The sequence below is a fragment of the Choloepus didactylus genome, chromosome 17, assembly GCF_015220235.1.
Source record: "Choloepus didactylus isolate mChoDid1 chromosome 17, mChoDid1.pri, whole genome shotgun sequence".
NCBI lineage: Eukaryota > Metazoa > Chordata > Mammalia > Pilosa > Megalonychidae > Choloepus > Choloepus didactylus.
This window is the reverse complement of record NC_051323.1, coordinates 33,157,237-33,182,327: the sequence shown is the minus strand read 5'-3', so window position 1 is coordinate 33,182,327 and position 25,091 is coordinate 33,157,237. Positions and strand designations below refer to the sequence as shown.

At 38.5% G+C, this 25,091-nt stretch overlaps 1 long non-coding RNA gene across 2 annotated transcripts in view; it reads left to right on the top strand.

The window, feature by feature from the left end:
* LOC119512710 overlaps positions 1-25,091 on the top strand; it is a 231,868-nt gene that overhangs the window by 25,900 nt on the left and 180,877 nt on the right. For both annotated transcript variants that reach the window (XR_005212444.1, XR_005212445.1), the window contains exon 3: positions 11,032-11,180. This is a non-coding gene — a long non-coding RNA (uncharacterized LOC119512710). The remainder of the gene's footprint in view (positions 1-11,031; positions 11,181-25,091) is intronic.

Here is a 25,091-nt window from a genome sequence, read left to right as displayed (position 1 = left end):
GGCTTAGGTGGTGTCTGGGTCCCTAAACACTGAGGTTTCTTTGGAAAACACTGCCACTACCTTTTTTTTTTTTTTTTTTTTTTTTTTTAATTGCACTGCCTTGGAGACTATGCCACTGTTATCCATTTCTTGTGTCAGTTACAGAAATTGGTATTGTATCTAAAACAATTGCTGTTATTAACAGGTTAAGTTTCTGGGATGTTAAAATAAAGGCTGCCCAGCTTTAGTGCATTTTGTTGTAATCATCTCCCAGATGCCTTGTCGGAAATCAATTCAAGTTCAAAACTGGCTGGAATTGGGAGGTCAAGGCTTTGGCAGACTAAATATTTTATCTTCTGCTCATGTCTGGAGCTTTTAAAGATGTGGACTGGGGGCTCTTTTCTCATACCTCATCTGGACAAAGATGATTGGCTTTACCATTTTGCCCAGGTTAGGACAAGGTTAAAATCAATTATAATCAATTATTAAGAGTCTTCTGTGGCCACATTGCTTAAAAGGGAATTTTAAAAGTTTCTCAGCTCTGAAACATGCATATTTTAGTTGCTGCCAGAGATGCTGTTATTCTAGAATGCCAAATATAGATGTTATCAGTATCAGGAGTAAATACACTGAATTTCTACTTCCTATTTCCTTGATACCTGTGTTTTAGGATGAGAAAAACCTAAAAGGCTGACATGATCATTGTTGCACCAAGTTGAAAAATCTTGGTACCTTCTTATATATGTTAGACAACTAGAACTATTTATAATTTGGTCACATTGTCACATTATTTCCTAGGAATTTATTGAGATGCTTTCTGCAGTTCTTATGTGATCATTTTCAGTGGAAAAGCAATGTAACTGCTGAATTTAAGGAAAGTTGAAAGAGTCATAGATTTCTAATGGTATAGTAATTCTGATGTCTTAGAGACAGCCGGTTCCAGCCCTACCCTTTAAGACAAGAAAACTGAGACTTGGAGAATTTAAATGAGTTCCCCAAATTTTCACAGCATGCCAGAGGAAGAATTGTATCTCCTCACTCCTAAAAGCATGTGTGGTCCCTAAACATCCAGATGAATCTTTTCCTTTTATACAATATTTCCATACGCTGATAATTTTCTTCACAGTGATTTGAGAAGAGAATCTTTTCATACAACATGAATATTATTCTGAACCTTGGACCAAGGCCTGAACTCAATAAACAGAATTATGATTTTAAAGTGTTCTCAAAAGGTCACTTAGCTTTATCCTTCATCCCATTTTCCATGAATGGAAATCCCTTGTATTTTTCAGGTTTCATCCAGACCTGGTAGCTCAAATTTCAATTTCAAAATGCCGTTAGGAAAAATATTCCATCCTATTCATAGTCAGCTTAGAAACAGAACTCCAGAACATATGCCAAAACTTCACACGTCCAATAACAGGTATTGAATGGAGAACGTGGATTACGTATGCATTAGTCTAGAAGGAGCCCATTATTAGTAAACACTGTAACCATTTTCATAACAAGCTCCTAATCCTTGTATGTGTGTGTGTGTGTGTGTGTGTATATATATATACACACATACACATACATATACATATACATATTGAGTGAACCCTCAATATTCCTAATGTGAGGAAAAGAAACCCATGGAATTTGAGGAAGTTATTCCTTTGATTCTAACACTTGCTCATCTTTGCATCAGTAAAATGAAGACCTTGTACTACGTACTTAGTGTCCACTAGCTCAGGTTGACACTAGAACCAAAGTATGATGTATGTATGTCATGGTATACATGACATGGTTGTATATGGCATACAGCAAGCTCTCAATAAATCTTAAGTATAATAATAATAACAAATAATAATTTCATTCATAAAGGTAGCAGCAACAGCAGTAACCACAGTGATAGTGTGTATATTCACTATTTCTAACATTGTATGATTTTCATTTGGACCTATATGTATACTAAGGGGGTAGAATTGCTTCAATGTCTGCTTAGACCAAAAGATCTGGATGAATTTTTCAACCTGGTTTGTTTCACAGCAATGCAATTCATATGGGTGAACCCTTCAAAACTTTCTCAGTGTCGAAAGACCACATTTTACATTTGGATCATTGTTCAATTCTAAGAACAGCTTATTCATTGCATGTTCATGGTCACCCTGATTTTGATATCCCAAGAGCTAATTAGTTGGTAGAAATTTTTACTCTCTTTTTCTGAATTCAATCTAAGTTTGTAGCACATCATATTAGAACATGTTTTCAAAACCTTTGAAACCTGGTAGGCAGCATAAAGCAGTGGTTGAAGAATATTAAAAGTTATGGAGTAAGAAGGACTAGTTAGATCTGCCATTTACTGGCTGAGTCTTAGTCAAGTCAGTTCACCTAGCTGAGCCTCTCTCTGCTTTTACAACTATAGAATGAAGGGAATGATACCATTTCTGTTATCATTTTGAGTGTTAAAATTAATATAATGTAAGTAAAACTCTTAGCATGGTACATAACGTATGGTAAGTGTTATGTAAGTGAGGACTATTATTTTTATTTTGTGTACCCATACAACTCAATACTATGGTACTTATTTTAGGGCAGTGAATAAATATTTACATTATATTCAGTTATATCATCATTCCACAAATACTTATTGATTGATAACTTACTATGTGTCAGACACTGTGCTAGTCCCAGGGATAAAATGGTGAGCAAGAGAGACGTACTTAGAGAATGAATGAGGGGGAAGGGGGTTGAGGTATTTGGGGAGCAGAGAAATAAACTGGCAATTTCAGTATATACATTATCGTTTCACTGATTATCAATTCCTGTTGGGCTTGGGGGAAGTTTTGGCTCCTCTCTCTGTAATTGTCAGATCAGAAAACCAGGCTGTGGAATCTGATGAGTGTACACATGATCTGCTTTAAAGTTGGGCATGGACTTTGCCCTGTGTTTACATATCTCCTCTTTCCAAACATCTCAAGTACTTGAAGTTGGCTCAGAAACCAAGAAGGTTGCTTCCCAGCTGAGAAGACAAACTGAAAATATACTCTGTGTCCTACAGTGTTGACAGAGTGATAGGTCCCTGATAAAGAGGATCCAGAAAGCTTCCCTCCATTTTCAAAGTTTTCTTGAGGTGTGCTGCCCTCTATTTTCCCTTGCCTGGGTATAGTTGCTTCTTAATTGATTTTGCTGCGGATAAGATGAACATTTAGCATGTGTAGTATGTTTGTTGTCTGTTGCCAATTATAAGCTACCCATCACCAGCAGGGCCTGCTATCCCTGCAATCAGCACCAGCTTTGCCTCCATTCTATTCAGTTCTGCTGGCTCAGTACCAGGTATGGGAGCATACGATGGAGTACTGAAGTATAAATAACTCATTTAGTTTTCTTGGAGCAGAAAGTGTTTTGGAGGAAAGACTACCCCAGAGAACGCTTATTTCCTTTACCTTTGTAAAAGGAGCACCCTATGCTTTAAATAATGATTCATTGGTATGCACCATATCCAAAGAGTAAATGCAGAGATGAAAGCTTCTATTTATTCTGTACAGTGAAAATAGAAATCTGCAGACAGCATCTGCTTCTCATTTAAATGTATTTTTTTCCCTAATTATTTAGATGTATAGAGGCATCAAGCCAGGTTTCAATCAGCAACAAAGGTCTTATGCTATCTAAACAAAACTTCATTCCTGAAGCCACTGGTCAGAACACTTAAATGGCGCTTAAATACCTCAACATGGCTTTTAAAACAAAGTGGTTTTGAGGCCTGGGACATAAGCAAAGATGTTATTTTGTTTTTTAATTCAAATATATTTCCTGACTTTTAAAAATACCAGATTGTTTAACCTTGGTTCTGAGTCTCCTTACCTCTTGAAGATTAAACCCTGGAAACATGACTTATGTCTTATTTTTAGTAGAGAAGAATGAAGAGCCTTTGGATACTTCAATTATATGAATTGGTTATTTTAAACACGTGGAGGAAGACAATGCCTCTAATATTAACTAATTATAATTATGGCTTCCTCAATTCCATGACCCACAACATGAAAGAGACTAAAATAAAGAAACTTTGGTTTTTCTGAAACTCTGAAGCGATTCCTTTAGTTCAGTTATACACAGGAGAATAGACATGCTATAACTTACACAGGATAGAAAGGGATTAGAAATTTTGAGGAAAAGGGCTCTTGTAACCAATAAGTCCTCTCAGTAGCAGTACATGGGAGCCCAGACAGTATGACAGAGCTGAAGCTTCTGGAGGGATCTGCTCTGCATAGATGAACTCACAGTCATAGTTGCAGTTAGAAGGAAAGGAGGGTTTGAAAGAGAAAAGGCAGGACTGGTCCTGATTACTTTGGAAATGGGGTTTGAAAGGCAATGTTGAAAAGTGAAACTTTCCCTAATTTTGTTAACCTCTTCCCTCCATAAAGACAAGACTTCTAGTGTCATATTTGTTTCTGTTTTTATGTGGTATCCTGCACAGTTCTGACATGAGATTAATTAAACAGGAGTTGGTCTCCCCTTGTCTCCTGTCTTAGTCTCTTGGCTTCTAAAACAAATATCATAGAATGGGTTGGCTCAAACAATGGGGATGTGTTGGCTCACAGTGTTGACGCAGAAGTAGTCCAAAATCTAGGTGACAGGAAAGTGATGCTTTCTCCCTGAAGACTGTGGTGTTCTGGGACTGACTGCCAGGGATCCTTCATCCTTGGCTTTTCTGTCACGTGGCAGTGCACACCGTGATGACTTCTTTCTTCTCTGGATTTTGTTGACTTCTGCCTTCTTCCCTTGGCTTTCTCTCTCTAGGTCTGCATTTTGTTTTCCTTATTAAGGACTCTGGGCCAGATCAAAGCCCAACCTGATTCAGTTAGGCCACACCTTAACTGAAGGTTAAGAGATCCTATTTACAGGGGGTCCACACCCACCAGAATGTGACCCAAGACCTTGAACTTGCCCAAACTGGGATACACGATCCAACCCACCACGTCCCGCTACATTTCTAATTACTCTCCGTACCCAGCTCTGGCCAGGTAGGATTAGAGGTTGAAAGGATGTTGATTTGGGGGAAAATGTATTTTTTGGGTTGTTTTTTAGGTAATTTTCAGAATTTTTCTGTAGATCAATTTAAAATAAGTATATTTTTAAATTCAATCTCTCTCAATCTCTCTCTCTCTCTCTCTCTCAGCCTGCCCACCATACCGATTTCAGTCTTGTCTTACTAGCTTTCTAGCCTACTGTGCTCATGACTCAATATGACATGTGATGATTGAATTTGGGACAAGAGTTTATGTTCTTTTTATGATTTATAATCTGCCTAATTCCAAAAAGGATTTGAGGCAGCAAGAGTAAATGACACTGGGAGTTACACTGATATTTTTATTCTGTATTTGGCCCATATTCTTTTAGGCTGCATACATTTCCATAACTCCAAGCAAGGATCATACTTGTGTGACTTTTTGTCCAGGGTAGAATTCACACAATTGCAGAAAAGGAATTCCTCAGTTTTTACAAAATCACCAGAGGCACATCTGAGTGAATTAAATATTGTGCCCAGTTTTGGAAATAGTTCTACTCATTACATTGTTTTATACTTAAGGCATATTTTCTGTTCTCTGCAGAGTGGGGAAATTATTTAAAGTACCTCTTGGATTGCTGTGTGACTTTGGGCAAATCACTGACCACTCTGAGCTCTAGATTCTGCCTTGTTATATGGGGATAATAAACCAACAGCATCTTTATTACAGGGGGTTGTGAGAATCAGATGAGATAATATGTACATGGCAGAGCTTGGTAAACAATGTCATTATGTATTATGGAATCAGTGTGAGTGAATGTTTTATTTACTTCGATCTCAGCTTCATACAGTGAGAAAGACCGGGCTCTAGTTCTCCTCATTGCTCTATGAAAAGTGCCTCATTGTGTTTGTGTTTTATTTATTGAATGCATTTGAATGAGTGACCATTCTAAGAACAGAGAGTCATTCAATTTGGTTTCACAATGGGGTGATGAGTGAGGCGGGAAACTGCATTCTCAAATGCACTATCCGGAACACAGGAAACAAAACCACTTTTTAAAGGTGACTCATCTTTAATATTTCATAGCAGTTTTGAAATACTTCATTCATTCATCCATTTTTATAGCAAACTCTTAGTTTGAGAATGATATAAACAATTTTGCAGAGAGAGGCAATCACGACCTGGGAAATTAAGTGGAGTAATTTACAAATAGGCTTTTGTCTGGCTGGAGGTTTTAGTTTATTCTGGGTCTGCTTTTAGGTTATGAGCGATTCATGTGCTCTTTCGCCCACCTCACTGGTAGAATGCATTCTAAGTGGCTAATATATGCCAATAATAATAATAATAATAATAATAATAATAATAATAATAACAAAAACCAGTTCCCCATATATTGCTTTTTCCTGGTCTGCAATACAAAGTCCTTCTGACCCTTTTATTCTTAAAAACACACACTCATCACTTTTGTCATTCTTCAAGATCCCTCATTCTCTAACCATCCAACTCTCTTCAGAGCAGTTGTGAGTGAATGAACTTTTGGTGTCATCACTCTTCCACGCAATGTCAGGACCCTTTGGCCCCGCCCCACTCAGTGGCCTTCCTCCCTAGGGGTTCTTGCCCATCCTTTGAGGCCCTCTTTCAGCCCTTCTCCATGAAACCAACCTTGACTAAAGTCCACAGTGAGTTCCCAATTCTCTGAATTTCTCTCATAGTTTCCATAATTTAGCATTAAAAAAATTGTCATTTTCCCTTGGTTTAAAAAAAAAAATCTGGTCCATCCTTCTCTCCATCCCAACTATGTTACAAGCTAGGCAAAGAGGGGAGACTTAAAAGTCAGATAGATGTGGACAAAGCCCTATTTCTTCCGCTTGCTAGTTGAGGCACTTGGAGCACCTAGGGATGATAATAAAAATTACTTCACAGGGATGTTGAAAGTGTTAATAGACTAATTATTTGAACCAAAAGCATATATTATGAGCTCATTAAATTCTTATTCAGTGATTAGTTCATTGATTCTTAAATAGGCAAAGCTTTCTATAATTTTAGGAGTGGAAGGAGAGAAAGCATTCTTTCGTTTATAACCAAGGGCATATTTTCCCATTTGTCCTCCAAACTTTTGGCCCCTTCAACTATTGAAGGTCCTATGAACTTTCCCTAGATTTCAGTCTTATAGGTTAAACAAATGTCCATTGTTTTCGGTTCATTTCTTTTAACAAATTAATTGAGCTCGTATTATGTGCCAACTTGAGCTCCTAGTATGTGCCAGATATTGTGCTTAGCACAAGCAAGAAAATGTCGATTAATTTCCAAAGCCACTGTCTGCAGATTGGCAAAGTACTTTTTTAAGCCATGGATTCATATGATATTCCTCTCTCCCTCCCCCACATGCACATGCTAGCTTAAAAATTAAGCCTGGGCTGAAGGTAAAAAGGATCAGTGTAGCAAAACCAGTGGATTATGATATTCTAGGTTTTTTCAGTGGGCTAACCACCTAGGATACTGTTCATCCACAATATAAGCTCCACCCCATACATGTCATCCTTTGACTATTGTACTTACATTAAATTATTTTTGTACACAAGTGACTATGTCCTACTTCACATCATTTGAACCCCTTTGCCCTTGTTTTAGATGTTGATCCATCTTTTTAAGCCATAGTTTCCACAATTTCTCCCATTTTATTTTCCACATGAAATCCATTTGATCATAAAACACATTGATTCAAAAGCAATATTTAGCCTAAAAATCACTGAGTCCACTGCCAAAGATTCCTGATTAGTTTATCTTTTTTCAAAACAGAATAGTCATACAATTTTCTAACTAGGATAAAGCAGCTTATTTAGACTTAAAAAACAAGAGAAAAGACAAAAAGGCTTTTCATCGATGACAGTAAAAGTTCAATAACTGTCCATCCCTTCCCACTAGTAGTAACAAAGGGCAGAAGTAAGTGACTGTTGCACAGATTTACAGTAGAGGCCTGGCTTTGTCTTGCCTTTCTCTCCTGGTTGATGGTTGCTGGCCTAGCAAAGTGGACTGTAAGATTGGAGAATGACTTTCTGTCTGTCTTAGTTTGGCTGGGCTTCTTTAACAAAGTACCACAGAGTAGTTGGCTTAAACCACAGAAATTGATTGTCGCACAGTTTTGAAGGCTAGGAGGCTGAAGTCAAGGTGTTGGCAGGGCCATGCTTCCTCCTTAGTGGGGAGAATCCATTCTGTGACCCTCCCCTGGCTTCTGGTGGGTGGCTGTCAATCCTTGGTGTTTCTTGGCTGGGGCACATGGCCGTCTCTCTCATGCTTTCTTACTGTGCCCAGATATCTTCTGCTTATAAGAACACCAGTCATAGTGGATTAAGGACCAACCCTAATTCAGTTTTGTCTCACCTTAACTAAAAACATCTTTAAATATCCTATTTACCAATAAGTTCACATTCACAGGACTGGGGGTTAGGACGTGAACATGTCTTTTTGGAGGAGACAGTGTAATCCATAACACTCTTTAACCCCCGTCCCACTTGTGTGAGGTGTCATTTGGCTTATTAACCAGCCTATATGGCATAAAGCCTCCTAAATAGGAGTGAACCCTTAATGAAGTCAGAACCTTTTATTGTCATTAATGTTTGTCAGCATCTATGATAGGAATTTTACCATCTGATATTCTTTCCCTACTCACAGCTCATGATTGTGTAGTATATCTCCTCTCATACAAGAGGATTGAAAAGGCTGAGCCAAACCCTGTTAACAAAACAGTCCCCTGAAGGGCTGTAATATTGCTCAGTGGTAATATCATCCCTATGCATTTTATCTTGTACATGAAATCTGGGCTAATTATCATTTTCTCGTACAGCACATTTTAGACCATTGTGTTTCTGTGTCCCTGCCTAGTTCATTAAGCAGGGTTTTACAGCTCCTCCAGTAACAGGATTGCTATTGACACTTTCATTAGACCCATAATTCAAATGCTTGTCTGCCTTCCAAATGGAAGCCTCTGAGTCCAGAACCACAATCTGGCCACCAACCGTATGTTGGCTTTTAGAACTGTCATAAACTCATCATCACATTCAAGTTCTTGAAGGGTCAAAATCTGTTTTTTTTGGTGAACTGTCTCCATCCAACACACAGTCAGTGTGTTCTCCATGAATAATCAGCCAAGCTTTCTCTGTCACTCTCTGAAAACTCTACCAGACAATTCTCAGTGTAGTATGACTGTAGCACAAAAGAATCATTCATTCATTCATTCTATTATTTCACTATTCAGTACCAATATACCAAGTATTATGGGAGTTTCTGTAGCGATTTAAAGATGAATAAAAATGGTCCCTGCCTTGGATATCTTCCAGTGTAGTAGATGTGAAGATAAATCATACAAGTAAATGGAAAGTGAAAAATCCATCACTAAGTTGCCAGCATTGGGAATCACCAATCACAACTATAGATTCCTGTTCTCTAACTAAGGGATATTATCAATGATGTTTTCTCACCGGTAGCTCAAATGGAAGTACCCTTGACCAACCTAAATTAACTATATGTGTGTGTGCATGTGTGTGTGTGTGTGTGTGTGTGTATATATATATATATATATATATGTATGAAGTGTGACATAGGATGTAACCCTCAAGAGCAGATGAAGTGAACCTGGAAATTATTCGGGGTGGGGGTGGGTGGGTGGTATAATAGAGAGAAGGTGAGGCTGGACCAGAGACATCCTTTGCTCTACTGGTCATGAAAAATAGTCTTTGCTTCATTAATAGTTTTTCTTTATCCTTCTGACAAGGTTCAAAAAGAGAGTCAGGGCAAATATTTGATTCCATTTATAATAAACTCTTAAAAGAAGTGCCTATCAGACAACAAAAATTGTCATTTTAGACTTTCGATTTTTGCAAAAGTGACTATCTTGGGATTCAGTGATAAAGCAGGAAATCTGAGCAAACCTGTTTAGCCTCAGTGTGCAATTGAGGTTTTCAACCTTTACAAACTGCTTTTAGCTATTTAATTGAACATACAATTATAGGCCATATATCTCAATGCACAGTTAATTGTTTGATTTAAACAGCTACTGATTGGATGCTTTGCTTTTCCTTTCTGACAAATCACAGAAAGAAAGTTTGGTTTGAGTTGGAGCTCACTTTTCTGAGATTTTTACCTTTAAGAAGAAAAGAAAGACAGGAAGAGATGGAAAAGGCAAAAGTATAGTCTTGTACCATTTCTTCACGTCATTTCTTGTTTCTTGGCCTATCTGAGCACACACATGGGATTACCTATCTCATTTGGTTTCTCCCAACCAAACTCATAGCTGGATTTCTGAAACAGAAAGGTCCTCTGCTGGAATGGGCTTACGCAATTAAGCAGAGGAAGGAGGCAAGGATGAACTCTGCTGCTGATTGGGGTAATGTGGCATCATTTTGCAGAAATACCGTTGTGTTGGAAAATGACTTCAGCATTCTTCCCAGTGAATTTCATTCTACTGTGTATGCCTTCATAAACATGTCCAATCGTGTGATGGAGGTCAGCAGCAGTGTAGGGTTTAGAAATTGTTGTTTGGAAATCACACTCACTTAAACACCTAAATCCGTCCATCAGCTGTGCCATAGCTTATTCTAAGCCTGCTCAGAAGAGTGATTTGCAATCTCCTTGCTTTTCATTTCAAGTAGCATCACTCACTTTAAGCCAGATATTTAGGCCTCTTCAGAAGCCTCTAGGTGAAGGACAAGTAAGAAAAAGCTTATCGAATCTTTCGTATGGCTGCATGCATGAAACTCGTTATATCTTCCCTGGTATTTTATTTTTAAAATCACACATACCTCTTTTCATGTGACAAATAATGGGGATTTTGCCACATAATTTCATGATCCAGATGGCTCTTTTGTGGTTCTATATATTTAATTGATCCCTATCCAGGTTTAAAGCTGGGCCAGAATGTCTGGGTTTGAAGGAGAGAAACTAATGTTTATTTTTGCAAGTCTTTTCCCTTTGAGTTATCTTGTCTCATGTTCTATAAACTCAGGTTGCATAACTACATTTTTTTTTCCCCCTCTCACAAGGACTTACCAATTTGGTCTTCTTCCAGGAGCTGAAAAACGATTACAAATACGAAACAGATTTCACTACTGGACTTGAGCTCCACGTTATAAAAACAATAAGCTCCTCAGAATAATTGGAAAAGATCCTTACCAAAGAGTAGCTGCAATGGGAATGGAGTGTATCAAGGAATAAGAGGTAAATTTTGAATGAAACTGTGTTTTCTTTGTGGAAATACAGGTATATAGGAAATATGCTTTGAGGCTAAATGTAGTGTTCTTCAACTTAGGGCCTGAGAATCTTTTCAAATCAGCAAGAGCCTGTATAATCCAGGCTCTTTTTATTCTTTTTCCCCCTGGGTCTATTTGTCTAGCTACTAACTATAGAAATATTACTGGAATGCTGGATTCTTTCTAAAATATCTTTTTTATTTTTTTGGTGGGAGTGCTTAGTTAAAAGTACTCCATAAAAGCACTTGTATGTTTCAGAAATGATGGAGCACCATGTTGAAAACCTGTCCCCAGGATCACAAGGGGAAAAGGGCAATAAAGCTCTTAAAACTTACTTACCTTGATATGGGAAAAAAAGTGGACGAGGTGTTGGTTCCTCAGAATATACGCCGGTCATCTGGAGTGGGCATCGGTCATTTTAGCTTTTACCAACGTGAAAAAAGAAATATATCTGTATCTATATCTATCTATTTGAAGTGGTTTCAGTCTTTCTGCTCCTCTGACCTATGAAATAGTTTTCTGGATTCATTGATTCTGTCCTTTGAGAACGAGTCTATGACTTTTGTTTTGGGAAAAAAAATCTGGAGAATGGGGAACGGATAGAAGGTACAAATACCATGGAGACGTATTCTCATGGGAAAAGTGGTAAGCTGGGAACAGAGCAATGAAAGGCATTCAGTCCCCCTGAGAAAAAGGGCACAAGTAGGTTGATACTGAGGCGTGATGGTGGAGAGACTGTGGCGTGAGAATTTGGAGGAGAGTGTGGGAGTGATGTTTGAGAGACAGGATGGAGATTGAACAGTAAGCATTAAGCTCATAAAGTAAGACATTCCAGAGCTGCAGGGTATTAGAAAATGGGAGAAGATAGGTAATATTAAAAGGAGTTGTCATGGACTGTGTTCTTGGATCCCCTTTATCTCTTCAATAAATGAAAAAAGAGTGGAATCCTCTGATTTTAAATGAACTGTCGCTCTGAACCTGAACCACATGGGTGCAGCCTTTGATAAGGTTTCACCCACAAAGCAAATTTCCCACTGGGTACCCTGGTCATGAGAAACATAGTAAAATAAATCTTGTGTCTTACTCAATACCCAAGCACCACCTCAACTACTGGATTTCCAGTTATCTTGCTAGGATCTAGATTTTTAAGGATGCAGATCTGAAAAGCAGGTGTCCTGAGCTTCAGCCCTGGAGAAATCCCTAACTAGTTGCATGCCGCAAAGTCATTCATCTAAGGTAATCATATGATCTAGTTATGAACATGAGACTACAGAGCCATATAGATTTTGCACAAGTTATTAACCTCCTTTAGGCATTGTTTCCTGTATTTGTAATGTCAAGGCATTAGAAGAATCTCCCTCATGGGGCTCTATAATGAGAAAATGTATGTGAAGCTTCACAATAGTGAGTTCAATAAATGTGAGCCACTATTGTTATTGTTGCTATCATTATTATTGATGGTGATGATGTTATTAATTAGTGGCCTTCAGTTTTCTCATCTCTAAAATGAGAGGACAAGATAAAATTTTCTCAACACTACCTTGCAGATCTAAAAATAATTTCTCTAATTCTTGAGTTTGGAGAAGACTCCCACAAGAAGCAGGCAGTCGACAATGAGACAACTCTTTCACTGTAAGTCTCTTACAAATATTTGAGTTCTTTTATATTGTGACCTGGAGTCCTGGAGAGGGCCCAAGACTTCATTTAACATGTACTTCACCAACTTTAGTATCTTGCCCAATACTACTTTATGCTTGTATAACTGATTAAGAAAAAGAATTGGATTTCTTCCCTTTCTATCAATAGACTGTACTCTACTTGAGTTTAGTTGAACTCATAGATGGTTGATTTACCCTGTATGTAAGGAAACACTAGCTAGTAGTTCTGCCTTTACTTAAGAGCATAGAGAGCCTAAAAAGTCTATCTTCCTTTTTCTTTTTTTCCCTCCCCCTCCTCTTTTTCCTTCTCCTCCTTCTTCTTTTAAAGATATTAAAACCCTAGTTCTTCTGTGATATGAAACAGACCACCCCTTTCAAAGACTTTTGAGATATTTCTTCTCTTTACTTGATTTACTTGGTAGTATCTCAGCCACAGGAATGTGATACTGATAGAGTTGTTGATTAGTCTTAGACTACATCACAATCCCTAAATACATGAAATTAAAAAAAAAAGAAAAAAAGAAATCAACATTGTTCTGAAAGGAGGGTAGTTAAAATTCAGAAAGAGAGATTCTTTAATTAACTTAATAAAATTACTAATGGAAGCATTTTAACTGCTAAATTTAATTTACTTGTCAAGATATCAGGCTACAAAGAGAAGGGAAGAGTAGGAACTCTGCTTTCCATTATGATGTACTCTATTATAGAGTAAATTTGCTTAAAATGAAATATATCACCAAAAGCCATCAATGACATCTTAATTTGGAACAGCCAGTTGAAAAGTAATTAGACTATGAAGCAATCAGTTCTAGTAAATCAGTGTTTCCTTTTACATAAACATACTTTTTTTTTTTTTTTTTTTTTTTTTTTTTACTATTTATATACAGGAAAGACTTTCAGGTAGTAGGCAGGCAAAGATGCTGATTCTTTTGGCTGTCAGTGTTTCTACTTTACATTACCAAGCTGTCAAAACAAAATGTTTTATGATGGGATTAAAAAATGTATAAGCATCTGATTTGATTTAGTGTTTATATTTATATGTTGAACTGAGGAGAGTTTGCTTATCATAGAGGTTTAAAAGATTTACATTTGTCTGCTTCTTGCTTCCAAAATGCTTTCCAGATCCACAGGCAACCCTGACACCTTACTTCAATGAATGAAGCTCAGTCAAAAGTCAAACAAGAGCTCTGCTTCTCCCTGCAGAGTCTCTCCTAACTTTATATAAATAAAGGTGGAGAATGTGGTTGCTGATGAGACATGGTTGGGACGGTGGGAGTGGTTAAAATTATCCTTTTGCTTAGTGTCTGAAAATTCACCATTAGTAAGTTCTCAATATGAAATCTATTTTTATGAAAAGCTGCTAAGTAATATGGGTGAGAAAAAATAATTTATACTTAATACAGTTATGAAGAGTTGCATGATATAGCTAAAGCATTTCAAAGATCCAAGGATCAAACTATTTTGTATTGGGAAACACTTGTGTCTATCTTCTTTTGTCATGTTAGATTCCCACACCCCTCCACCCCCCCACCTCCCGAGGAAGATGTTTTTCATCTTCAATTTACAGACATGGAATTTGAGGCCTGGAAAAGTTAAGTGACTTGTGGAGATCACAGAGGTAGTGAATAGGAAAGCTGGGGCTAGGACAAGGGCTTCTGGGCTCCCGATAACTTCTTCTACAACATCTGCTTCTGATGATGGAATCCCATCTGTTATATGCTGAGGGGAAGGTGTGTGAGAAAAATAACTAGAGGAGATATCAATCACTCAGCAAAATATTTATGAAGGACTTCATTCAGATATTAGGGGAGTCACCATTGTCACCAGCCCTGAAAAATCAGAAAGGATGATGAATTATACCAAAGAGAACATTAGTTCCGAATGTAGAGTAAGTACCTTGCAATAGTATGCTTGTGTTAGTATGTATCATTCTCTGGTGGGAGAGGAGGGAGAGAGGAAAATAAAGGACACTTTTACAGTGAGTAAAAACAAGCTACACCTTGTTATTAATGTGAGGAAGACTCAAAAGCAGTTCTTGGTCTGCCATCATACAAATCACTTAACAGTATGCAAATGATCTAACCCTAATGGAGTAAATAATTTCTGTTCCCCCCCAACACACTGCCTGTTTAGAAATGTTATAATTGACAACACTGTAAGGTACTATTCCAGTTCAAAAAACACATTGGGAAGAAATCTAATGAGCATGATGCAGTGGGAGTAAGTGTTAAGATTCCTAACTGCAGGTAGGTATGGAGTAGCCTAAGACAATATTATTAAAGTGCAAAAGCCTCCCGTTGCACAGTCCAAGTGAGAAAACTTGGGCTAGAGGGCCCCTCTGCCTCCATGAGTCGGGTAAAAATACAGTCTGCCCTCCCATGGCTATTCAAAGTCCACATATATTAGGGCAGTTGCCCTGGGAGTGGAGAAGGCATGAGCTATGTAAAAATAGACAAAACAACTTGAAGTTAGCCAAGAAAAGAGAAGGACTGCAAAAGTGAGAAATGACATATGGCTGGTAAAAGAGGTTAAATAGAGTAAGGAGGTCTTTTATAAATGTATCAAGGAAAAAAAGTGATACTCAAGAGAAAAACGACCAGTGAATAAATGAGGAGGGCGTGAAATTAATGATGGCTGAGGTATTGACCTCCTGCTTTAAGTCAGCTTTTAAGGGAAAAATGAGAAGAAAATTTGAACAGGTGGAAGGCAATAATGACTTTTAAAAACAGATATTGACAAAGAGGATGAGGGGAATATAGAAAAAAAATTTAGCACTGTGGCATATCCAGATCATAAGTTCCAGATAATATGCATTCTAGGGAATTAGATTCCCTGCCTACTAACTATGCACAGATACAGAAGAAGAAGAATGCAAACTAGAAAGATGTCAGAAATTTCTCAGTACAGATGTGTTTCATATAACTATCATATGATAGTTGGGGTGGATTCGTGAGCAAATCTGGGACAGGCTCTTTTGGTGATATGTATAATTTTGGATGTATTTGGTTATGGCTGTGTGTCAATTTCAATTTTTAGAAAATTGGGGAAAATTTTCCTGTTGTTTTAGTGAGAAAGGAAATAAACTTAATACCCTATACAATCAATATGGACTGTTACTGCTTTACGATATGAGAGATTCTGGAAAAAAAAATGGAAAAATAATGTAATTCCTAAAAATTATATTGGCATTAAAGTATTGGATTAAATATTTATATATATTTATACAAAACTGTAAAATTCAGAGTACTATGAAAATCATCCCAAAGAAAGTTTCAGAACCCAGCACATTTTCAGGTCAAATCCTCATAAATCCAACTAATTCATTGGAATAATCATTTAGGGAAATTTTTGTTGACACTAGGCAAGTATTTCCATGTGACAAACAATTGTAGGTATTTGGAACTTTAAATAGAGAACAATGCATTGAAAGTGAATTCTTAAGGGAAGAGAGTTTCTTAGACTATTGGGCCCTTAACTTCCGCATTCCTAGCTTGTCTGGCAAGCAGTCTAGTTGACAGACTGTCAAGTGTGGAACTCTGGTTCCTTCTTGGTTTCATTCTCTTTCAGTGCCCTCTTTTCTTCTCACAAATTCCTCTTCAGTAAGTAAAAGACATTTGAGATTTGTCACAAACCTATATGGTGACACACTGCATCTACACTCTGCAAGAAACCCTGTAGCCTGGGACCTCAAGGAGCTTACACTCGTAAGTCAAATGTACAGTTCACTGACAACTGATCACCACCAGGAGGAGTGCCTGTGAGTCAGTATTGGGGCTGAAGTCATAGGGAAAGAAAGGCATAATGGCAGAGGTGAACCTGGGCCTCCCTGAAGCGTGCATGGCCTTGAGGTATATGGAACCAGGAAGGGAGAGAGCATTCCAGAGGGACAGCAGTTAGACCAGAGGTCTAGAGGTAGAGCATGGGCCTGCATGAAAAGCTGGTAAATGGATCCTTCTGAGTAGAGCAGATTCTTAGAAAGCAGAAGTGCAGCTGTGGTCTAATAGGGAGAGGGCTGTTACTGGATCTGAAGACCTGAACCCAGATCATGGCTCTGGCTTTTGGGAAACCATTTTGTCTCCCTGATCTTCATATTCTTCCTGTATAAAAGGAAGTTCATTGCTCTCCCACACAGGCTTCCCACGAGGTGCCAGGCAGTCCTATGGTTGTGAGGTTGATACTGCTGTATAGTCAGTTTCCTGCTTTGCATCCCGATCCTCCGCTTTGCTTTCACAGGGATCTTATTCCCAAACAGTTATTTTTGTGGCTAGAGACATTTGATTCCTGGACATGTTACAGTTGAGTAATTTCCTTTTACTAACTTATTGTCTAATATTCCTTTCAAAATTTGTAAAACAGTTTAAGCATTTTATAGTAATTTTCAACAGTTAGTAATAATCAGCCCAAGAGGGTGAGGGGAGATAGTCTACCTCCTCATTGGATTATGACTGTGTTGTTGAGATAGGGAATTTATGCTGATAAAAGGAGGGATTCCGCTCCATCCAGGGAAGGATGGAGACCCCGTGGTGAATATAATATTGGCAGATGGAGTGAAAGGTGGGTGGATACAGCTGGCTCTTTTAAATAACCCAGATGCCAGATCCAATAAAGGAGGTCAGTCATTCTCACTGAAGAGTGGTTTGTGAGCGCTATGGAAGGAAGGAGAAAGAGCGAAAGGAAGGAAAAAGAAGAAAGGAAATGAAGGGGGGGGGCAGAAAATAGCAAGGAAAAAAGTTCATAGGAACTCATATATTCATCATTTTGTCTTTTTAAGAAACCAGTTTGAATCTATGTGTTTATTATTTCAGGATAATTGTCCACAGCAGAGAAAAACCTTCATTTCACTTTTTTCTTTTTCTCTTTTTCCCCTTGCTGTTCTTCTCTACAATTACTCGATTAAAAACAGTATCTTCCTTCTTTGTAGAAAGAATACGTGAAAATTGTTCATCCATTTTTTTGGTTTTCACTGGGAGTTTTACTAAAATAATTACACATCAGAAATTCTCTTTGAAGGTTTTGGCTTCTTAGTTTTTATGCTCTAAAACTTAGTCCCAGACTCCCAGGAAGTCAAAGTAGAATATGTGCCAATGTGCAGGGGGCACAGCTGAAAATTAGCTGACTAAAACCTGAGGTACTCATACATGACTGATAATAGTAAAAGTTCTTCTTTTAGTTAGGGCATGATTATTAAAAATAAAATTGTTTTCTGGCTATAGTACAGTGTTACAAAAGCTTATTTCCTTCTTTTCAGAGTAATATACCTAACATATGGTTCAAAGGGCATGAAAAATAAAATTGGGTACTAATTAATAAATTAAAAATATGAGAATATTGCATATAAAAATTTATGGGAGTCACCAAAGCTATACTCAGAGGTGAAGTAATAGCCATAAGCATTTCATTTACTTTGGGAAATAAAAGAAAGGATTAGTATATGAATTAAAAGTAAAACTGAAAATTAGAAATGAAAAAAAAAAAAAACCTTGTGAAAAACCATGAGAAAGGAAGCAAAGATAAAATCAGCAATAAAATAATCAGAAACTTTAAAAATAATAAAAGTGACCAATCAATTTTTAGTATTAGGAAAATCTATAAAATTGATACAACTTTGTCAGTTATAATCAATAAAGGGAGACCAAAAACAAAATTAGAAATGGGAGAATGGATTTTAGGGCAATAAAAATAAGAGAGTTGTGCAAAGTTATATTCTGATAAGTTTGAAAACCTTCAGTGAAATGAAAATATTTTATAAAAATATGAAATACCAATTTTTTAAGAATAATTAGAAAACAATAGCTAGAGCAGGAACCAGGATGGATCTAGCTAACTAATGAACTAAATATAAGCAATTTAAGTATTGAAATTATTACCTCTATAACAAATCCTGGGACCCTGAAAGGCCAGTTAAATTTAAAATGTTCCTGAAAATAAAAAAAAATTGAAAACTACCTAATTTATTTTCTGACAAGTAGCATATGCTAATATTAAAAAACTGAGAAACATAGTAACACAATACAATTTTAAAAACCTACAGACCTCTTTGCCTTATAAATATAGATATAAAAATGCTAAAAAAAATGTTTCAGCTGTTTGTTATATGAATAATCTTCCCATCATGGCAGGGTGCATTTGAGAAGGAGGAGAGGGGGTCATTGTGTTTTTTTTTTCTTTATCAGAAGGGCATTCACTCCTGGAAAAGTGGCATGCAGGTGGAATAGCTTCATCAACTCTGTGACAGAATAGGAGATCACAGAAATGATTAGACAGAATGTGTTTTCAGGAAATGATTTGATTCTGGATACATTTGCTTGAATAAGTCAAGCAGTAGACGAGAATTATTTTTTTATTGTTTATACTGTTTTTAAAGTTGGCATTTATTTTATGGGACTATTATAAATCAGCATTCCGCACTGAATCCCCCATATAGACTGACCATGTCCTAGGTACTGCACATGGTTCAAAGTGGTAAAATTGTTTCCATAAACCTCACGCATGGTGGGGTACTCCTGTTGTATTCTGTTTGTTCATGATCTACACCATTCTTCTCTTTCTACCCCACATACGCATTTCAAAGGATTTTCTCTCTCTTTTCTCCTTCTGTCATTCCTTCTCTCTCTGTCTCCCTCTCCTCTCTTCTCTTCCTCTTCTCTCTTCTTTGATTCTTTGTGTTGTTTTGGGAGTTTGGTAAGCAGGGCCTTTGTCAAGAGAAATCTGAATGACACCCTCCTAAAGAAGAAAAAACCTGCCTTTAAGTGCCATTCTTAATTTATGGGTAAGAGCTGCTACTGTACCTGTATGAGGTTCCCACGAGAGTTTCACTAAATGTGTCTGTACCAATACCAATGACCGAAAGAGACCTTCCATTAACTTCTGAATTAGCCAAATGGGACAGAGCTTAATCTAATATGTGTTATTTCATTTTCTAGGTTACTTGTTTTAAAGGAAATAAAGTATACTCATAGGCTGTCTAAAACCATCCTGGGAGATGTGCATGGAAGGACTCCATCTAAACAGTATTGGCTTCTGAGAAAGCTGGGTGCATGCCTGAGGGCCCAATTTAGCTTAGCGGATGCCTTTCTCACAGTAGGCAAAGCAAACCCCTAACTCCAAAGAGCTTTAAGAGAAATTTCACATTAGTGAAACTAATGAGTGCTTGTGCTAGAGTTTTAAGATGCCATGAATAAAGGGGCTTTTTCCTCCACTGTTATTTCTGCCAATGCCTGCTTGAATTCTACTTGGAGGTGGCATGCGTCCCAGTGACTATGATCTCTTCTCTTTGTCCTGGTATGACTAGTGCAGTGACTGGTCTAGCCATCATCAGAAGCAGATTGGAATCTGATGGACTGGAGCGAAACACTTCTCAGGAGGCAGCGTGGTGCAGTGGAAAGAGAACTAAAGTGACTGCCTGGAGACCGGGCTTCTTTCTTGGCTCAGTCAATAATTAGCTGGGTAACCTTTGGCATAAGTTCCTCTGTGCCTCAGTATCTTTATCCATCATATAGGGATAATAATACTTGCTCTGCATATTTTCCAGGATTATCATATAGATTGAATGAAATAATGAATGTGAAAGTGTTTTGCAAACTATAGGGGGCTATGCAGACATTTTGAGTGTGATATGGCATGTGGAATGGGCCAACAGGTTACTGAGATCTTGCAAGTATCATGACAATGTCTTTTTGACTCTCTCTGATTTTCATGAAAGCAAAATTTGCTAAACAGAGCTAGATACATGCAGCACTCGCTCTTTTTATAGCCATCCTTCCCCATTGCCAACCCGACTCATGCTACTTAGGGATGTGCCAAGGTTAGAAGACTCAGACACGAGTGTGAGCCATAACTTCTAAATCAGTTTTGGAAGAATGCCAGACCATCAGTCTAGAAAAGTGATCTGAATGTCTTCCTGAGGACAAAGAATTACTTAGAGAGTATATCTTTCAAGAACATGTTGAAACTTGGAAAAAAGTTTTAAAATGTGAGAACACTAGTATCAAAGGGACTCCAAATGAATTACAGTCTATTTACTTGGATTTCAATTGGGGGGATACCCTTTTCATTATCTGAAAGCTTTCTTAAGAACATTAGAAACACTTCACTGAAAACAATGCAATATCCAAATATGAAGTAGGTTGTTGTTTATCCATTTAATCCTCTTTCTCACTTTTACCTTCTTTATAAAAGCAGAAGAACACTTGTATGTTTTTAGAACGTGTGATGTACATCAAGTGGGCCGTGTGCTTTTGGATAATTAGCACCCTTTGTTCCCCTGTACTTTCCCTACTCTGGAGTTCCATGGAGATTCTGTGTCTGAAATAGGTGCTACAATAGGGACAGGTTTAGATCCCTGAGCCCTACGCGCAGAAAGGCCTCATCCTTTCAAAGTGCTTGAGGATCATTTTACCTTCTTCAAGAACTTTCTTGAGCCCATGAATGAAGGATGGGGATGAAAAGCTTAGAAGTATGAGGGCCACTTGATGTTAGGAGGAGCCCAGGATTTTAAAGATCTGTTGTCCACAAGGCATTGACTGCCTTTAGCTGCAATAAAAGAGCTTTCAGCATTTTAGTGCCCTTTAACCAGAAAATGGAAATTGTACAGAGAGAGACTATCCACTTTTTCCCTGTAGCTTTGCCATGTGGTTTTGAAGTGAGTTTGGTACCTGAGTCCTGCTTTAATCTGGATGGACCCATCCTGCTCATCAACACTTGGTTCTGAGTGTTGACACTTTTATGTCCCACCTATTAGACTGGCTCCCCAGAGATCACTGTCAGATTGAGTGGGCCTCTGCCAGGACTTCTGGACTCACTTTTCTTCTGGATCTCTTCCTTTCACTGATCACCCCCTGTCAGTACAATGCCAAGAACAGGAGCTTCACCACTGGATAGACCTGTATTTGATTCCTAGCTCTGCCATTACCATCTCTGTGACTTTGAGCCAATTACTTCACATCCCTATGGGGACACATCTCCCTGTCTTCTTAGGCAGAGCAGATAACTGTTATAACATACTGATTCCTCAGTTATAATGAATCAAACACAGTAAAATAGAACCCAGGTTAGTTTCAAGTCAGTAGGGGGATTCTGTTCCACAGTGGTCTTCAAGGATCCGGACTGAGAGAAGCTCTGCCTTCTACAGCACGTTTCCGAGGTCACAAGGCACTAACTGTTCCAGTCTATGAGGGGGAAAGGATGTCTTGAGAAGCTTCACCATTTTCTTAAATGTTCTGGCCCAGAAGTGGCACATGTCACCTGCTCTGGCAGTCTATTAGCAAATACTCCTCATAATGCCATGCAAGGGGGACTGGGAAAGCCATCTCCCAGCCACAACTCCAGTGGAAGGAGGAGTAGAAAGTTGGATGTACTGCTGCTTCTGCCGCATACAACATCTCCAACTAGGTTACTTAGGTTGCTATTCAATGTAGTGGCCATGGTCATGGGCTGATTTTGAATCATAGCTCTGCCGCTTACTAGTTCTGTGACAGTGGACAAGTAACACAATCTAAGCTTCAGTTTATCTTTAAATGAGGATAATTTAGTAACTCCCTGATGGGATTAATGTGAAGACTGAGTGAGTTAACTTGTAGAGCAGGCTTAGCACAGGAACTGGTACCTGTAATCATGCAATAAATAATACTGCTTTTTATTTCTCAGTCAGCCTCATCTGAGTTCCTATTAAGATTCAAGACTGAGGCTTATGACAGAATTGGCTGTTTTTTCCTTTTGCAATGACTTTATGAACAGCATGTTTCTCCACTTAATGATGGCTTTAATAATAACAGTGCCCACTTCCTGAGGTTGTAAACCATCTAAAGTTTCAACCACAGTTTCAAGGAAAGAGACAGTTGAGTGAATGAATGAATGGCATATAAAAAGCACAGTCATGGAAGTGTTGGCTTCTGCCTCTAGTGTGGCTCACCACTTGTGTTTGAGACAGTTTTCCATCTGTGTTTGGGTTTGAGGGCACACTAGCATGGAGTACGCCCAGTCATTCCATCTGTGGGAACTGTGAGGCCAGGTAGGGGACTGGAAAGGTGGGCACAAGTCAGTTTTTAGTGTTCTAAGAGTGATAACTGTGATAGCTACTACTGTATAGTGGAGAGATTCCTTCACAGGGGCTTAGCGAGCATATTGCTGTTGTCATCAGAAGAATGGATGTGTCTGCTAAACATCTGTTAAGTCTCTTAAAACCCCAATTTGTACTGACCAGCAAGGACTTTGTGAAAAGTATTAAAAATAGAGACATTTAAAAAATATTTTTTCTACTTTCAGTCAGCTACCTCTTGGTGGCTCAATTTGCTGCTTTCTGTAAAAAATAGTATTTCCTTTTATTTTTTCTAGAAATATATCCATTAAGCATCAAGGGAGAGTATGTGGTACAGGGCACATGGGCAGACAATAATAGCATCACATTCAAGCAATCCTTTTTATAAAAAAAAAAAAAATCATGAGTTCAATCATGTGCCTCCTTAGTCTTTACCCCTATATACTGAAGCTTCCTGCTTCTTTATTTCCTTCCCTGCCTCCCGTTCTTCCTTTCCTCTTCCTCATTGTCTTCCTACTGACTAGTTGACCTTCACCAGATTCTGCTCCCTCTCAGCTAGCTCTGCCCTGTCCTTCTGCAGATGGTTTCCAGTTTGGGTGCCCCCTGGGAGTGGGAGAAGGCTCGTTCCTCTGCCTGTGCTTTCCTCACACTTGACCACGGCTGTCCTCTGAACTCTTGGCTTTGAGTGGAGCGTGGGCTTTGTGGAAACATGAGCCCGGGTGACATCGCAGGGGGCAGGAGTCCGCCCATCTCACTGAATGGACACGCCCTTCCCTCAGTACCCATCATTTTTGCTACCCTGAGACAGGCTGTCTCCATCCCAGGTCTGCGGTTTGGCACATAATACCTGGTCCGTGTAGCAGCTATGAGTTCCTAGTTGCCTGTTCCTAACCAGTGACAGCAGGTGCGTTGATGGCTCTTTTGCCTCATGGCCTTTTTTGGTGAGTTGATCCAGAACAGCTATAACAGATACCCTGTTAGGAACTCGCTGCTGTGAAAGTATCCCAGACAGGGGGTTCAAATCTGTCAAGTTAAATAAACCTCATTAGGCAAATCTAGAAATTTGAAAAGTCTGTTTACACTTCAAAAAAAAAAAAATAGAGTTGGCTTTTTCAGTGACATGACTTTACAATGGCATGTGCCGTTTATATAGTTTCACTTTCACTCAGCTTTTCCAGGAATGTATGTATTTTGTAAAGCAAAACACACCTGCATTGTTTCTCACCAATAGCAGGTCACGTTTCTTGTTCTGCTACTTCATTCTTTCGCTACTGAAAATAACTGTGTTAAAGACTTCCCACACATGTGGTTATTTTATTTTAAGCTAATTGGATGCAAATAATGTTAATTTGGGTTATGATCCAAGTAAAGCTGTAAGTGAACTGTTATTTTAAGCCAAATCTATCTCTCTAAGTGGCCCACCAAATTTTTTTTATGCACTGAAGAGTGTGCTCCTTCTCATGCTTTTGGATTCTGCTAGCACAGATATTCTTTAAAAAAACAGGTAGGCTTCTCCCGTCTATGTGGTTCTTCTTTGTCTGCCTGGTGCTGTTGAGGGGCAAAGGGCATTTGCAAGCATTGGTCGTCACATAATGCTACCACCTTGCTCTTAGCTTCTTCCATCACCACATGAAAGTTGCGGTTAAAAAACACACATCAAAGCGCGAGTCCCATTGAAAAGGCGAGCGCTGCCCGCTGAGCTGGCATTCAGAGCCAGGGCTTTTGTTTCAGTGGCGACTCGGACTCTCTTCCACCGAGGTTCCTGCTAACTCTGGTGTGGGTTCTGACTTGCTCTTGATGATATTGCAGTGTGTGTTTGTGGCACTCACTTTTAATCAGTGCATTTGAGTTTCTGAAGTAAGAACTTCTCCGGCAGGTTGAAACTTTTGAATGGAAACATGGTATTTGACCAGATGTGTGCTTCACCTGGGGATATAAGTTTAAATCTGGGTCCCCAAACCAAACATATGTTTCAGGAAGGGAGATTTTTTGTTAGTTAGTTTGTTTTTAACCTTTGTTGACTGTTTGATAAATAGGCCCATCCTTTGGAAGGAGAGATGCTTCCTTGGAAGGGAGCTATGTGGGAATTATACCAAGAGGCAGCACTGGCCCTCTGGATCCAACTTGGTTCTCCCTGTCGAGCTTTCAGACCCACCCCTGACACCTCTGCCCCTCACTCCCATCC